A 17,807-nucleotide genomic window follows, 5' to 3' on the forward strand; every position below is an offset into this window, starting at 1 on the left:
CCACTCCCTGAGACTTGCTTTGTCCAAGATAATGTGTGAGCAGAGCTACTGTGAGTTGAGAGCCTAGACATCAAGAGGCCACATGCACTCCCACTCTTGCTGCTTTTGGAGCCGGAATCTAATCACATATGAACAAACTTGGGTTGGCTTGCTGGAAGAGGAGAGAACAAGTAGAGGAAAACTGAGTCAGCCAGAAGCTGACCAAAGGCACATAAGAGAGTTCCAGCTGTGTTGAGCCAAGCCTGACTCAGACCAGAAAAACTGCCATCTGAGCATAGCCCAAACTGCCAATCCCCGGAATTGTAAACTAAATAGTTAATGTTTTAAGTGGTTTGTTTCAAAGCAGAAGCTAACTGATACACTAAAAAGGAACTGTTGAATAGCACAGGAACCACATGACTGGGTGTTAAGGATAAGTATCCTAGGCACAAGAATATAAATGCAGTCAGTGAGTTGGGCTCAGGTCTGGGAATTGTCAGAGTCAGTGTGGCAGAACAACTAACTGCATGAGCAACGTGAGAATAACAGAGAAAGCTTCTCTATACTGTATAGTTGATTAAGGGTCTATAGCAGTGGTTCTCAACCTGTGGGTCACGACCCCTTTGGCGGTGGAACGACCCTTTCACAGGGGTCGCCTACGACCATCCTGCATATCAGATATTTACATTACGATTCATAACAGTAGCAACATTACAGTTATGAAGTAGCAATGAAAATAATTTTATGGTTGGGTCACAACATGAGGAACTGTATTTAAAGGGCCAGATGGTTGAGAAACACTGGTCTATAGGGAGTAGAAAGGTAAGTGAAGTTAAGTGCCGACAGGCTGAAACCTAAGCAAGATTTTAGGACTTGTGGTTCTTATTAGGTAAGGAAGACACTCACTAAGAGCTCATAAGGAGGTGCAGGCAGGCAGGTGTGTGGTCAAAGAGAGCTATTTTAGAATTCAAGAGTTGGAAGTTAGAGCAATTTCTAAGACATATGCATGGGTTGGATGGATGAATGAATGGATAATTAGGAAACTATAGGTAGATATTTGTCCATTTCAACTAAGTTGTCAAATTTTGGACATAAAGTTGCATAAAATATTCTTTTATCCTTTTACTGTCTGTGGGTTTTGTAATTATAATGTCTCTTCCATATGTCATACTGGTGATTTGTGTGTGTTTTTCTTGATCAGTCTCACTTGCTATTTATAAACTCTATTGATCTTTTCAAAGAACCAACTTTGGCTTTGCTGATTTTCTCTAGTGTATATTTTTTTCTCTATTCCATCAATGTTTGCTTTTATCTCTATTATTTCCTTCCATCTATTTTGTGTTTACTTTGCCTTATTTTATCCCCTAAAGTTGAAAATTTGTTAGATTCTAGGGCTTTCTTTTGTTCTACTATAAGCAGTTAAAGCTATGTGTTTTACTCTGAGCACTGCTTTAGCTGCATCACACAATTTTGAGATATTGTGTCTTCATCATTCAGTTGAAGGTATTTTCTAATTTCTCCTGTGATTTATTTTTGATGCATGAATTATTTGGAAGCATGTTATTTCATTTCCAAATAGCTGAGATTTTCCTAGACATATTATTGTTATTGATTCCTAATTTGATTCTGTTATATGAATCAAGAATATACTCTATATGATTTCAATCCTCTTAAATTTAAATTTATTGTGACTTGTTTTTTTAAAACATATTTTTATTGATTTCAGAGAGGAAGGGAAAGGGAGAGAGAGATAGAAACACCAATGATGAGAGAGAATCATTGATCAGCTGCCTCCTGCATGTACCCTACTGGTAATTGAGCCCGTAATTTCTGTCTCTTAATTGGAGTGTTTAGTCTATTAATATTTAATGTAGCATAACATAAATAGAAAATAAAACTGGAATTTACGAGGATAATGCTTTAAATTGGCCTATACTCTATGTGTTATGCAGTATTAATATTCCGCAGCATGTATAGTCTATATAGTAAGTAGTTGCTCAATAAAACCTTTAAAAAAATTAGTCAATAACTAACCAAATCCCCATGTAAAATTCATGACTGCTAAATAAAAGAATTTTACTCATATTGTAATAGTTCCATCTAATAATATGTAAAATTCCTAGAATATATGATGTCTACATACAAGTCTTAGTTCAAAAGACTTTGACATTTAAGACTTCGAAGATAATGTTGTAATAGCAATTCTAGCATCCTTCCCCTGCAAAATTATTAACAACAAGAAAAAGACTGGACATGAGCAAAAGGACATGCATATTGAGGTTAAAATCAGAGTCTTTAAACAGCAATTATAGGACTACATTCTCTTGCCTATCCTCATCATTGACTCTTTGAATTGTCTGAATGTTACTTTCAAGTACAGTAGTCTTACCTTTGTAAATTACATATTAGAAAAAAATTTACAAAGAAAAAACTTTATGAACACTAAACAGTAAATGAAATTAAACAACTTTTTTCTGATTTTATATCCATTATTTAAAATACACTGATATTTTATAGATATGGATTTACATAGCCCATGAACACAGACAATGGGTGGTGAAGGCCTGGAGGGGAGTGTAGGGGCTGGGCCAAAAGGGGTAAAAGAGGGGAGGGGGGAATGGGAGATATCTGTAATACTATCAACAATAAAAATATATATATTAAAAAAATAAATAAAAGCTAAATGGGCATTTTGGACAACAATGGAACCTAGAAAACATTTAACAGACACAGTAGGACAAGTTCTCTCTCTGCATTATAAAAAGGAAAGTTAGATATCAACTGTTGTAGAAATGAAATAAGATGGAAAATTTTAACAGTTTAAATTATTTTCTTAAAGAGACTTCCTCTGCTGCCAGAGAATAGCCTTCTGGTCAGTTATCTGGAGCAATTCTCACAGCTGATGGCTTCCACTTTGGGACAATACCACATTTTCTATACTTGTTTGCATTTTTGTTTTAATGTCATCTACGGAGCTAGTTTTTTTTCTGTGTTTTGGGACTAGTTTTCTGTTTCTGACAGATTCTTGACACTTTGATCTTGGTTTTGAGCCTTTTAAATTCTGGTTTGATGTTTGTGCATTTTTGGCTGGAGTAATTCATATAGATTTATTTATTGGAGCTTTTTCTTTAGCTTCCTCCTCATCAAAGTCATCATCTTCTTCATCATCACCATCTTCATCAGCAGCAAGTTTTCTTTTTTTTCTGTGGAAACTTGCTACCACTTCCAGGGGCAAGTCACTTTCCAGGTAAACAGAGTGTCCCAAAAAACTATATACCCACTGCTTTTATAATCATCCAAAGTGTGTGTATACATTTTTTGGGACACTCTATACTTAGGTCTTTCACATCCTCCTCCTCTTCATCTTCTGACTTTGCATTTCCCCCCCACATCTACTGAGTGCTGCGCATTAATTTGCACAGTCCCTGAATCACACTTCAACTGTAAGACTGTATGTGTTATTTCAAAGCCCCCAGGAAAACCGATGGCTGTATGGACATTTTCAAAGTTGCCAGTGTTACTATGAATTGGACTGCTTTCATAATTCATTGCCTCTGCTTCAATAATGTGCAGTTCATACTTTGCACCAGCCCCTAAACCAGGGATGGGCAAACTTTTTGACTCGAGGGCCACAATGGGTTCTTAAACTGGACCGGAGGGCCGGAACAAAAGCATGGATGGAGTGTTTGTGTGAACTAATATAAATTCAAAGTAAACATCATTACATAAAAGGGTACGGTCTTTTTTTTTTTAGTTTTATTTATTTCAAATGGGCCGGATCCGGCCCGCGGGCCGTAGTTTGCCCACGGCTGCCCTAAACTGACCATTCTCAAAGATAACTGGTGCTCATTTTCATTATTATCCATCTCAAAGTGATAATTTCTGTCAGTCTTTACTTCAAACCAAAAGGGAGTTCATGCCCATGTCCACTGACTTTTCCATGGGGTGTTGGCACACAGGTGGGAGAGAAGACAGATGGAATAGCTGCACAGGACAAAATCACACCAGGGCTAATCTTTGCCCATTTCTAAATTGGGTACTGTGTCCTTTTATTGAGTTGTAGAGTTTTTTATATATTCTGGATACAAGCCCTTGAACATACACGTGATCTACAAAGGTTTGCTTATGCGTGGTTTGTCTTTTGATTTACGTAATGGTATTTTGTTAGGTGCAAAAGTTTTAAATACTTATTAAGTCCAAGTTATTGGTTATTTTCCTTTATGGATTGTATGTTTTGTTTTGTTTTGTTTTTTTTGGTGTCATATTTAAGAATTCATTGCCTCACCCAAGGTCATGACAATTTTTCTGCTGTGTTTTCTTTTTTTTTCTAGAAATTTTATAGTTTTGGTTCTTTAGTCCAGTGATGGCGAACCTATGACACACGTGTCAGAGGTGATATGCGAACTCATTTTTTTGGTTGATTTTTCTTTGTTAAATGGCATTTAAATATATAAAATAAATATCAAAAATATAAATCTTTGTTTTACTATGGTTGCAAATATCAAAAAATTTCTATATGTGACACGGCACCAGAGTTAAATTAGGGTTTTTCAAAATGCTGACACACCAAGCTCAAGAGGTTCGCCATCACTGATTTAGTCTATGACCCATTTTGAGTTTTTCTTTATTCTTTGAGATTGTGAATTATTGGTATTATTTTTATTAAATATTTGACAGAGTTCCTCAGGAAAGTAATTTTAGGCTGGTGTTTTCTTTGTGGAAATATTTTTAGTTATCAATTTAAAATTTAAGTATTCAATTTCTTTATATATTCCTATTCAGATATTCCATTTCTTCTTGAGTCAGTTTGGTAATTTGGGCCTTTCTAGAAATTTTTTTCATTTCATCTAAATTGTGTAATTTGTTGGCCCAATAGTATTCCCACTGATGCCTTGTAATTTCTGTATGGTTGGTAGTACTTTCAGATTCCTTTTTGGTTGTCTGGTTAGAAAACTGGGGTTTTTGCTAACCTCTCCCGTTGCACACTTCTGTGACTGAGCTTGTGTTCAGGACTACGTGGTAGGAAGAAAGAGAGAGGATATAAAATGATGGGAGTTTGTTCCACTCTCTTGGGATCAGAGGAAGGTCCCTCTTCCGCGGGGACTTCTAATGTCATTGCCTGTGGGATTGCTTGAAGATCAGGGGGCTGGGGCTTAAGAGACTCAGAGAAGAGAAAAGGGGGGATTTCTGCATTCTAAGTCTTAAGCCTTCCCTTTCTCACTCCTCAAGCCAGAATAAGGGCTCTTCTGGAGCTCTGTCTGTCTGAGCCTCAGTACCCAGCCAGTGTTGGGTTTCGGGTGCGTTGCTGCCTTGTTTTCAATCTGGGGGATACTGGAGGTAAATACGGCAAACTCACCACTGGTTTGGTGGCACTTCAAATTCTGGCCTTTTAAAAACTTCAAGTTCATTGCTACCATTTACTTCTCAGAATCCTCAAATGGCTGCTTGGCGCATTCTGCTCAGTTGTGTAGTTGTGTTCAGTGGGAGGCATTTTACTTTATTGTACTAGAACCATGTTGTTTTTAATTAGTCTATCCCCTCTTAAGCCCGTTGCTTTTCTCTTTTTACTTATTTACTTTTTGGAAAATCTTATAGCAATTTGCCATCAAGTAAGATGATGTAGACATGTGTATTGCTGCACATAACTCATGCAATCTGAAGATTCCACTTATTTGATTATTATACAGAAGTTTTAGAAACCCAACCTCAGTGCATTTTCATTTGAAAAAAAATTTTTTCCTTTTCTTTCTGTCCAATATGCTCTAGATTTTTCTGGACTTCCCTTCAATTTCTGAAAACCAAATAGATTGAGATTACAGAACTACCTGCAGATTTTACAGAAAACAATATACCAGTACATTTAATCATGATGGAGGCTATTTACAAAGAGAGTGGAATTCACACATTAAAAAGGAACCCATTAATAAGTTTTGAATAACTAACTGACTAACTCTGGAGAATCATTAACTGGTATTAAATAACCTACCACTACCCACTTTGCAGTGAGCTACATGGAGGAGGCAGCAGGCATTTGCAAACATTTCAGATGAATCTAGGGTAGAGCTGCCTCTTGTATTGAAAGGTACGATAGGGTGCCCCAAAGGAATCTCAAATATATTTGGAAAGACTTGGTGACATTGTCTAGCTTTTTAAAAAGTGATGCAGTATAATAGAAATTTGCAAAAGTACAAATAGAAACTTTAAAAAATTTAATTCAATAATAATGAGGTCTAATTTCTAGTCTTCTGAAGTCCTCTTGCAGGACCTAAACCTGTGGAGGGCATTCTGAGGATCTGATGCGAGCTATGATCTACATCTCTATAAATATTAGCGATACAGAGACATACTCTTTTGCACATACTTTCAAACCCTGTCCTCTTAATGCTCATCCATGGATTCTCAGGGCAGAGATTGATCCCAGTTAAGAACTCCTGCAATAAAGTGACTAGATATCCTTGTCCAAATGGTACTGGGATCACTTTTTAAAATTAAATTTATTAGGGTGACATTGGTTAATAGGATCACATAGGTGTCAGTGTAGATTTCTACGATACAAGATCTGTGTATTGGACTGTGTACCTGCCACCCAAAGTCAAACCTTCTGTCTCTGTATATTAGGCCCCCTTTGCCCCCACCTCTCACCCCCTTCCCTCTGGCAACCACCACACTCTTGTTTGTGTCTGCACGTTTCAGTTTGACATCCCACATCTGAATGAAATCATGTGGTTCTTAGCTTTTTCTGAAAATCTCTTCCAGGTGAAAATTTACCTTGGGTAATGCCTTTGGCAGGGCAGGGCAGTTCTCACCATGGTTTAGGTGTGAGATTAGAGAACAGTCCTGTAAATGGCCTGTGATACCTGGAGACATAGTAATTCACAAAGTCGTCCCTAATCCACAGTCTACAACTTGAACTTCCAGCTCAGATCTTCTTCCTGCAGCATAGGCGGGACCTTCAGGAGGATGTGCTCTGAGTTCATCTGTTTACCAGTGAAGAAGTGAATACTCAGGAATAGCGGCTACAGAACCTCCGTGGGAAGCTGTTTCTCAGACTTTCTTCAGTGTTAGGGCCCCGTGAGAAGCTGGGTGGTACAGTGGACAGGATCCTGACCCCGTGGTGGAGAGGGTCCTGATTTAGCATAAAAAGACCTGAGGTCAAACCCTGTTGCTTAGCTTACCTTGGGTAAGTCACTGAATATTCCTGAGGTTTGTTTTCTCTTTTGGTAAACTAGAAATAGCAACACCTGTTATATATCTTTTTACAGATCATTGTGAGAATCAGTGAAAATAATAAATGCTATTTTTAAAAATACTTAAGCCTGTTGAATTGAAATATAAAGGGACACATAGCATAATAGCTGCGATAGAATGGAACCTTGATTCATTCACCATGCATTTATTCATTTATAATCTTAGCATGCACAGGGCATCTTTAATTTCCCTATGCGTCTAGTTAGAAATATGGCCCTTCTATCTCTCAAGTACTTTTAAGACTCTCTTCATCTGGTGCAGAAAAGCGAGAATAAAAGGAAGTTTAGTGACACAGAATGAGGAAGTCAAATGATTTGTATAATACTTACGTTGGAAAAATCAGTATAATGGAGTAGTTTATATGAGCTCTTAAAATGATAGTCAAAGGAAGCAGGATGATTTCTGAAAACTGTGAGAGCTCATCCTGCCCCACATCCTGTCCTGGAGATGACCTAGTTATATGCATGAATGATATCAGCTGCCATTTTCTGAGAGCTTTTCTATCTTTACATACGTCCTATCTCATTTAGTCATCACTCGCCTTAGGTCACATGGCTCCGAGAGCTGAAATTTCAGCCCTGGTCCTTTTACCTGCACAGATCACGCTCATCGCTCCCTAGAAGCAGGAAAGGGAGCCTGAATTACAAGGAGCTGAACTGGCATTTGCCTTTCTAAAGTTCATCGGCATCAGTGTTAATTTACATTCTTTAACCTTGAAAGCTCAGAATAACCTTTGAGCTTGCTTTTCAAGACTTAGAGAGAGCGGTAATTGCCACTTGAAAGCAGGGTAGGGACTCCAAAGGAAGCAAGTTTTAGCTTTAAGAAATAAGGTTCTCTGAGCTCCACTTTTTAATTTTTGAAATATTAAAGATTATTTAGTCTATTTCCTGAGGGTTTGTTTTTCAAGCATATTGGAATTTACATTTCTGAGTTATTAGAAAATATGAAGCAATATGATTATTATACAGTGCATTTTCATCATTATTACCAGGAGGAAAAATGTGCTGGTGTTTTCCACAGGTGCGGTGCATTTGTTGGGCTGAATTCCCCCTCCATCTGCTGACTCCGCTTAAGCCGTAGCCTGCTGCTTACATTACCTGCCAATGTGTCAGAACAGAGGAAACCAAAGGCTGAATTTTAAGCAACATCCCTAGTTGTTTAGACGCCCTTAAAATATTTAGGATACCTCGCTTTGTCTGAAGAGTATGCTGTACTGGGTAGGAGGTAAAACTGGGAAATTCTTACTGGCTACTGCTATATACAGTTTCTCTAGAAACCCCAAGAAAATAATGGACTCAAGCATGCCGTGAGCTGTTCTCTGAGAAACTATGGCAACGGGGCCTTTTAATTAAAGCTGAAGTATGTGTGCAGCTTAGAAAAACAGAGAGATACTGCCAACTGATAAGGAGAGTGTATGGGAATAATTCAGAAAACTGAAAAAAATTTCTTTTTAGATATATTTGCTAGCTTTATTATCTAAATTGTTCAAAGAAAGAGGAAACACTTTTTTATTGAATTTATTGGGGTGACATTGGTTAATAAAATTATAAATGTACAATTCTATAATGCATCATCTGTATATTGTGTTGCATGTTTGCCATCCCAAGTCAAGTCTCCTTCCATCACCATTTATCCCCCCAATACCCTCTTCTATCACCTCCCCCACCCCCACCAAGGAAACTCTTTTAATGGATATTTGGCTTTGGAATATGTTATAACATATTTTTAAAGAAAATATTGTTTTTTAATTATATTTTTTTAAGATTAATATTCAAATTCATTTCTGTTTCCAGAGTACATGTTAACTGACAGTGGGAAGGGCAGCCTGGAGGCATTATCAATTTCAGAGGGCAGCCGATCTGGGCTAGTTACACAATCGGTGATCTGTGAGTTTTGAGAGTGGAGACCATGTATATGCCCCAGTATATACATGGGCCAAGGATCAACAAATTAGTAAACTGTTCCACTCTTGAACAGAAACATTTACAGCCAACATGCTAGAATTTATAAACTCAGAGCATGCCAAAAAGTAATTAAAGAAAACCAAAATCTAAATGGAAAAGCCGGAGTTGCCATTTTTCTTGGGCCAAAATAGGTGTTATGCTAACGACACCAATGATGGAAAGATTTTGTCGTCCCTTTTGCCAGGGAGAATTTGAGTTTATGCCTACTACTTTAGCATCCTGTCTGATTAGTGCCTCCATTCACTCTTAAAAATGTACCTGTTTGCCCAGGTGGTGTGGCTCAGTGGTTGAGCATTGACCTATGAACCAGGAGGTTACAGTTCGATTCCTGGTCAGGGCATATGTCCGGGTTACGGGCTCGATTCCCATTGTGGGGCGTGCAGGAGGCAGCTGATCAATGATTCTATTTCTTTCTCCCTCTCACTTCCTCTCTGAAATCAATAAAAAATATATTTAAAAAATCTGCCTGTTTGAAGGATAAATGATGGGGGCAATAGCTGGAAAGATGAGTTGCATATAATGGAATAACATGTAATAGTTATAAATGTCAAGCTCGTGAGCCAGAGACCCTGGAGGACAGTGATGGTGAACCTTTTGAGCTCGGTGTGTCAGCATTTTGAAAAACCCTAACTTAACTCTGGTGCCGTGTCACATATAGAATTTTTTTGATATTTGCAACCATAGTAAAACAAAGACTTATATTTTTGATATTTATTTTATATATTTAAATGCCATTTAACAAAGAAAAATCAACCAAAAAAAATGAGTTTGCGTGTCACCTCTGACACGCATGTCAGAGGTTCGCCATCACTGCTGTAGGAACTGGCTCTTTTTTTAATAAAAAAAATATATTTTATTGATTTTTTTCAGAGAGGAAGGTAGAGGGATAGAGAGTTAGAAAGATCGATGAGAGAGAAACATCGATCAGCTGTCTCCTGCACACCCCTCACTGGGTATATGCCCGCAACCAAGGTACATGCCCTTGACCAGAATCGAACCTGGGACCCTTGAGTCTGCAGGCTGATGCTCTATCCACTGAGCCAAACCGGTCAGGGTGGAACTGGCTCTTACAATGGTCTGCTATCTGGTGTCTTTGGCTTTAGCTTCCAGTTCACCTTTATTATTCTGTTGGCAGAGTTAGCTGTCTATAATCAGATCGCATCTTCCACCCCTTTTGCTTAATGGTTTCTCATTGCTTACAGGATTGGTATACCTTTTCTCAGTCTCAGCTCCAGCCTGCCTCCAATACATACATTACTCAAACAAGGCCTAGCCCTAGCTTCTCCATGTTCACTATTCCCTTCTGTGTTTTCATGCTATTGCCAGTGCTGGATTCCTCTAGTGTGTGTGTGTGTGTGTGTGTGTGTGTGTGTGTGTGTGTGAAACACCTGCTCATACTTCAAAATGAGGATTAAACATCACCTCTTTCTTCCCTTCATCTCACAACCCTCCCTCATTCCTCCCAAGTATTGTTCCTTCTGGGACTGGGTGAGGGCACCAGAGGTGAGGACTTACACATCTGTCTTCGAAGGCCTTGTGTGATATCAGGAAACTTAGTCTGTTTTCTGAGAGTTCCTTTTTCAAGCATATTGGAATTTACATTTCTGAGTTATGGAAAGCATACTTACTATTTGTTGAATATTTGACGTTTGGTAAATATTTGATGAGTGGATTAAGTGGGTAAAATAATTGGAGTCACTAGGGCATATCTGAGAAAACACAGAGTAGTTGAAGTTTGGTTCTGCTATTTTCCCTTCTCCCTCTTTCTCACTCTTTTGACCCTCTGCTCTCATGCCTGGTCTTTGGCTTCCCAGAACACTTTCTTGAGGGTCTTGCCTAGGCTCGTCTGACCCCCAAATGCCCCTCAGCTTCTCAAATACCCTTTGCCTTTCTTCCCCAAACCCCTACCCTCAACTCCAATCCGAATGCCATTTCCACACTGAAGCATGCAGCTAGGTATAATTAGAGGATAATCACTGCAGCCTAGTTCATTCCAGGTTATAAAAGACTGACAGGGAGGCTGCAGGAAGTGTCTGAAATTTGAATTCCGCAATATAAGGGGTTGCTTGCCTGTTCAGATTTCTGACTGTGTATATAATCTCCCCTTTTATATAGTATATTAATACCATCTCTAAAAAGGTTTCCATGCCAGGATTTTGGATTATGTCATTCAATCATGACAAAGGAATATTTGGAGTGCTGCCTGCCTGCAACCAGTTTCAGCAACATTGCTGTCTTTGTTCAGCAGCGTGTGTGCAATTATTTGCAAATTTTATTGCTTATTTGTATCTCTTAAAATTTAAATGAATGAACATAAAGGAAATTAGGTCTCAAACGGGTAATGCACTGTAGACAAAGATATGAAAAATCATCAGATGAGGCAAAAGAGCCAATTCTTAGTGTGAAGTGGATGCGCCCTGAATTTAAGCCCATCTAGTGTACAGTGATGGCGAACCAATGACACGTGTGTCAGAGGTGACACGCGAACTCATTTTTTTGGTTGATTTTTTGGTAAAGCAAAGATTTATATTTTTGATATTTATTTTATATATTTAAATGCCATTTAACAAAGAAAAATCAACCAAAAAAATGAGTTCGCGTGTCACCTCTGACACGCGTGTCATAGGTACGCCATCTCTACTATAGGCCCTTGAACTGGGTACTGAGACCGACAAGATGAGGACAGAGGATCTGAAAACCATTGCCACTTCCTTTACCTGTTTTCCTAACTTGCCCAGAAACCACCAGGGCCTGAAGGGCAGTTTACTCTGGGCTATTAGTTCCAAAGGGCTGGGCTTCACCAGAAGAGTGAACCCAATCTGTTGAGCTCTCTTGCTCAGAAGCTTAAATGGAATAAAATCAGGTTGAATAAGACCTGCCCCTACCCTTAAAAAACTCTCTTTTTCTTTTTTTCTTTCACAATAATGTCTGATCCTATTAGAAATTGGTTGTTAATTGAAGTTAGTGTGGATGCTTATGCCTGCATTTTTCTGAGAGATTCTGTGTCTTGTGTGTAGAATCAAAGGATAAATTAGGTTATTATTTGTTTTTTTGTTTTTTTCTGGCTCTACACCTAAGATTTTAGTTATAAGACTGGGGGAGCAGAGAAAGGCAATAGGAAAAACTTTTCAAGTGTTGGTATCTCTTTGCTGTAGGGATTAAATATTTAGTTTGGTTGCATTTGTTATTATTGCTTATTTATTTTAATTTTAGTTTAATTTTTGCATAGATATAACATTCACAGGATTAAAAAATAAGACATATAAAATATATCCGTGAAAATTCTTTATCTCATTATTGTCCCTCAGTTTTAAGGAAATCTCTTAGGTAATTATTGTTCTTAGTTTCTTGTGAATCTTTTCATGATCTATTTTTCTATATTCAAGGACATAAAAGTATTTTATTTTTCTCCTTTTTTATAGTAACATAAAAAAGGATAGTAACATACTGTATAAATGTTTACACCTCATTTTATTCATTTAATTTAGTTATTCATTTAGTGTTTCTTTGAGAGCTTTCTGAGGATAGTACTCTACTTTTTATAGCTACATAGCATTCCATTGGATGCATGAACATAATTTAGTTAACCGTTCCCCTGTTAATGACATAAAGTTAATTTTCTAATATTTCATTATTATAAACAATGCTTACTAAAACTTGAGTCATTTCACATGGTGCAAATGTTATCTTTAGGATGAACTCTCAGAAGGGGAAATATGGGGTCACAGTTTATATTTTTCAGGTTTTCTAAAAAAATTTTATTGATTGATTTTAGAATTGAGAGAGAGAGAGCGAGTGAGAGAGAGAGATTGATTTGTTGTTCCAATTATTTATGTATTCTTGGTTGCTGAGAGAGAGAGACAGAGGGAAGGAGACAGAGGGAGGGAGAGAGAGAGAGAAATTGATTTGTTGTTCCAATTATTTATGCATTCATTGGTTGCTTCTTGTATGTGCCATGACCGGGGATTGAACCTGCAACCTTGGTATATCAGGACGATGCTCTAACCAAAATAGTACGTGGCCAGGGCTTATATATATTTCAGTTTTGATAAATATTATCATATGACCCTCCATAATGGTCTGTTTTTATCATTGAGGCTTTATAATATGTTGTGGTCTCCTCTTATTGAGATACTCTGTTGCTTGGTTATCCTTTTTGTCCTTTCATATGAATAATAGATTCAGGTGGTTTAATTCTAAGAAAAAAATTAGTATTTTTAATGCAATCATGTTAAATGTGGATTTTGTTAAAGGAGAATTGAATCTTTATGATTTGGGTTGTCCTATCTAATAATTGGAAGGCTTTTTGGTTAGTTCAACTCTTCTTTTGTGGAAGAACCTTTTTCTTTTGTTTAAATTTTTATTTTTTGCTAAAAGTATTACAAAGGGTATTACATATGTGTCCTCCCCCCCCCCCCCCGACCGGAAGAACCTTTTTCATGTAGTTCTTCCACATTTCTTGTTAAAATTGTTTCTAGTATTTTATCTTTTTGGTTGTGATTAAAAGTGGGTCTTTTTCCCCCACTACATCTTCTGTCTGTACTTTCTATACATGAAAACTATTGGTTTCATTATTTTTAATCTTGTAACCTGCTAATTTAATTATTTTCCTATTTTACTATTTGTAGTACTTTTCAATAGAATTACTTGGGTTTTCCAGGTTTACAAACTTACCATCTGCAAGTAGAGATTATTGTGCATCCTCCTTTCCAACTTTTAAATTTCTTATTTATTTCACTTTTTTGTTTGTATTGGCTAGGACATCCAGCAATGTATTAAACTAGAGGCCCAATGCACGAAATTCGTGCAAGGGGCTCGGCCCTCGCAGCCCCAGCTGCCTTGGCCCTCACTTCATCCGGAAGGTCGTCCGGACGGTCATTCTGCTGTTTGGTCTAATTAGGATATTAACTCTTTATTATATAGGATAATAGTAATAAGTGTAGGTATTCTTCCTGTACCTGACTTTACTGGGAATGTCTCTAGTGTTTCCCTGTTAAGCAGAAGCTGGCTTGGGGTTGAGATAAATACATTTTATCATGTTTCACAAGTATTCATCTGTGCTGGTCAATTACCCTTGGTCTCTACTTCACCTTGTTCCTATATACTACACTCTCTGGTGTTGGGGCTGGGAGTCAGCCAACCACATTTCTCAGATGCCTTTGACAGGAGCTTCCTTTTGGGATCTGTCAGTAGGGGGCACTAGGGGGGCACTGGGAGATGGGAGAGGCATTTCCTGTCTCTTGCTATTTCTGTCAGAGGTGCCCCACTGAGGTATCTCACCCAGAGGTATGAGCCCCAACTCAGAGGCACTTCCCTCTTCTAAGCTCCTGAGGAACTAACAGCACCTGAGCAGTGTGCCCTTCTCACAGGTCTGAGCCCCAACTTTTCGGGGCCTCTCCTTTGAGCTCCCACATTCTTGCAACCTAATAGCTTCCCTTCCGTTCCCCCAATTCTTTAGGTGGTAGCTGCTTCCTGAATGTATTACCTCTAGGTTACCTGTGTTCTCTTTTTGCTGGTGCAGTCCTCCCAACACTTGTTTTACCAATTCCCTCTATTAAATCCTCTCTGCATAAATACCTGTCGCTCTTTTTTTTTTTTTTTTTTTAATATATTTTATTGATTTTTTACAGTGAGGAAGGGAGAGAGATAGAGAGCTAGAAACATCGATGAGAGAGAAACATCGATCAGCTGCCTCCTACACATCCCCCACTGGGGATGTGCACGCAAACCAGGTACATGCCCTTGACCGGAATCGAACCTGGGACCTTTCAGTCCGCAGGCCGACGCTCTATCCACTGAGCCAAACCGGTTTTGGCACCTGTCGCTCTTTCTGCTTTTCTGAAAGGACCAGTCTGATGACTCATCTGTTCCTATTTTATTGATTGTTTTTTTAATCAAGATTGTTTTCTGACTTCTCCTCCCAATGCTTTTTCTGTGTCAATGGGCATGATTGTGTGGTTTTTGTTAGACCAATGAAATATAATAATGGATTTTCTAATACGGGATTTCTCTTGAACTTTTGTAATAAATTCTCCCTCATCATGTTGTATTCTTTTAATAAGCTGCTGATTCTACTTGCTGATATTTTCATTAGGATTTTAGCATTTATATATACACATAAAATTGGTCTGAAGTTTTTGTGTAATCTATGTCAGGTTTTTATGTCAATTCTGTACTTACTTTATAAAACTTTTGTGTTTCCCCTGTTTTCTCCTCCTCCTCCTCCTCCTCCTCCTCCTCCTCCTCCTCCTCCTCACTTTTCCCCTAAGCTTTGGAACAGTTTCAGTGGCATTTAACATTAACCTTTTCAGGTTTCTGCTGTTGTTTTATCTTGTTTATTAAGGTTTGGTGGCATTTTTTTGGGAGAGTCTATGGGACTGGTCCTGGTTCGGTATTATATAATGGGAGATCTATTTCATTAAGTGAATCCTGAATGACCAATACAAAAAATGATGTTTGATGCTGCATTAGCTGGGCTAGTCAAGGAAAGCTTTAGTGGGTACGTGGATTGGCCCAAACCAAACTGTCTTCTATGCCTTTTTAATCCCATAATTGTTGTTTTTATGTCTCTAAGTAATTCTCTTACCTGTTCCTCTTCCCCATCCTATTCTGAAACCAGTCCCAGCTGAGGTTACCGACTAATAACTGATACAGTTTTTGAAATATAACCCTGTATAGAAATATTTGCATTTTAATAGTAGAATTGTGCATATGGTCATGACAGTATCTTGGGTCCTGGTACTTTATGTTTTGCATCATCTTTGTCTTTTTAAAAAAGTATATTTTTATTGATTTCAGAGAGGAAGGGAGAGGGAAAGAGAGATAGAAACATCAGTGATGAGAGAGAATCATTAATCGGCTGCTTCCTGCACACCCCACACTGGGGATCATGCCTACAACCCGGGCATGTGCACTAACTGGGAATCGAACCGTGACCTCCTGGTTTATAGGTTGATGCTCAACCACTGAGCCACACTGGTCTGGCATTATCTTTGTCTTTTTAAAGTTCTCCAAGTATACTTATGTTTGAGGCGAGGTATAAGGGTACCAGGTTGAGAAACGTGTATCCTCCCATTGACTTAAACAGGTTTAATAAGCTTTTCATTCAAGAACCTTCTTAAAAAGCAATCAAAACACCAGGTCACCACCTAACTACCTTGGAGGGAGTAAAGGAAAAGATGAAATAATACCTCATCAAGTTTCTGATCTCATCTCTCATCTCCTAGCTCATCTTTTATTTCCAATGCCTTTATGCTTCCTCTTCTCTCTGACCAGCAGGCCTTTCCTTGCCCTTGATTCTGTTCAATCTTTACTCACCCAATCCTCTGAAATGACCACCTCCTCAATTGTCCAGTAAGGTCTCCTGAACATACTTCTTCATATTACTTTCATTGCATTACTTGATTTTTAGTCTGCGTTCCCCACTGGACTGGTTGCTCCTAAGGGTATGTTTATTGTGTATTCATTTTTGTTCCCCATGCTTAGTACAGTGCTGCACACATAGGAGGCCTCAAAAAATATTTGGTGAGCGCTGGCTGGGTGGTTTAGTTGATTGGAGTGTCATCCCATATACCAAAAAGTTGCAGGTTCAATTCCCAGTCAGGGCACATACCTAGGTTGCGGGTTCTATCCCGGTCGGGGCGCATATGGGAGGCAACCTATCAATGTTTCTCTCTCTCCTCTCTCTCTCCAAATCAATAAAAAAAATATATCCTTGGGTAAAGATTAAAAAAATTTGGTGAATTATTGTATAAATAAAAGCCAAGTAAAAGTGGAGAAAAAGAAAGATGAATGGCAAATGTGTAAATGGACTCTGAGGGAACTTCAGTACCATGTGCCAGATGCTAAAAGGTGGGTTTTAATAACCCAGCTGCACGGTATAAAAATAAACAGTGTTTTCATCCAGCGTGAATTTAATTTATATTTGATTTATGTTTATATTGCAGAGGCTTTTCTGGCAACACACATTCTAAATCTGCTTTCGTATAAGGTGTCTATCGCAATAAGTCAGAAAGGCAGTTTTCAAGGCTGTCTGTGAAAGCCTAAAATCCTCTGGTCGCTTTATAATAATAATTCACCTTTTGTATCAAGACTTTTGTGTTTATCCTTCCTGCGTCAGGAAATTTTGTCCTGCTTCAGGAAATGATGAAAGTAGAGATAGAGACTCAAAGGGAGTAATAAGGGATGCTAAAAATAGGTCTGTGGGGAGATGAGATGACCTGAAAGGCAAGGATTAAATTGAAGGGTTCGAGGGAAATAAAAGCTCTTTCCATGATGCCTCCATCTGGCAAGTATAAATATAAATGGAGCCTGGGATTATGTTTAGCTTGAATTTTCCCCCATCCTGAGCTGCTGGGAAAATTTTAATTGGCAATCTGCGTTTGGGTGAAAAAGGGAGGATTTAGAATTTTTTGGACCCACCTTAGCCACCAGAATTATTCAGAAGCATATAAACATTGGTATCCTTATTCTGTTGCTTCCCTGATGTTACCTGCCCAAAGCACATCTTAATGAATTCTTTATTCTGTACTCTCTAGGTAGATATTTTATGTTCTACTTTTCTTATCAATGCATCCAACTATTTTTAGTCATGCTGAATTGCATAGGGACGGTTTT

General features: G+C 38.2%; 1 protein-coding gene and 1 pseudogene across 10 annotated transcripts in view; one reads left to right on the plus strand and one right to left on the minus strand.

The window, feature by feature from the left end:
- The window catches only part of DST (dystonin), a 432,285-nt gene that overhangs the window by 19,238 nt on the left and 395,240 nt on the right, over nucleotides 1-17,807 (plus strand). The window lies entirely within an intron of this gene.
- Nucleotides 2,873-16,562, minus strand: LOC139012791 (nucleophosmin-like; annotated as a pseudogene).

The sequence above is a fragment of the Myotis yumanensis genome, unplaced genomic scaffold (assembly GCF_028538775.1).
Source record: "Myotis yumanensis isolate MYYU_CA2020_CCGP unplaced genomic scaffold, mMyoYum1.0.hap1 SCAF_6, whole genome shotgun sequence".
NCBI lineage: Eukaryota > Metazoa > Chordata > Mammalia > Chiroptera > Vespertilionidae > Myotis > Myotis yumanensis.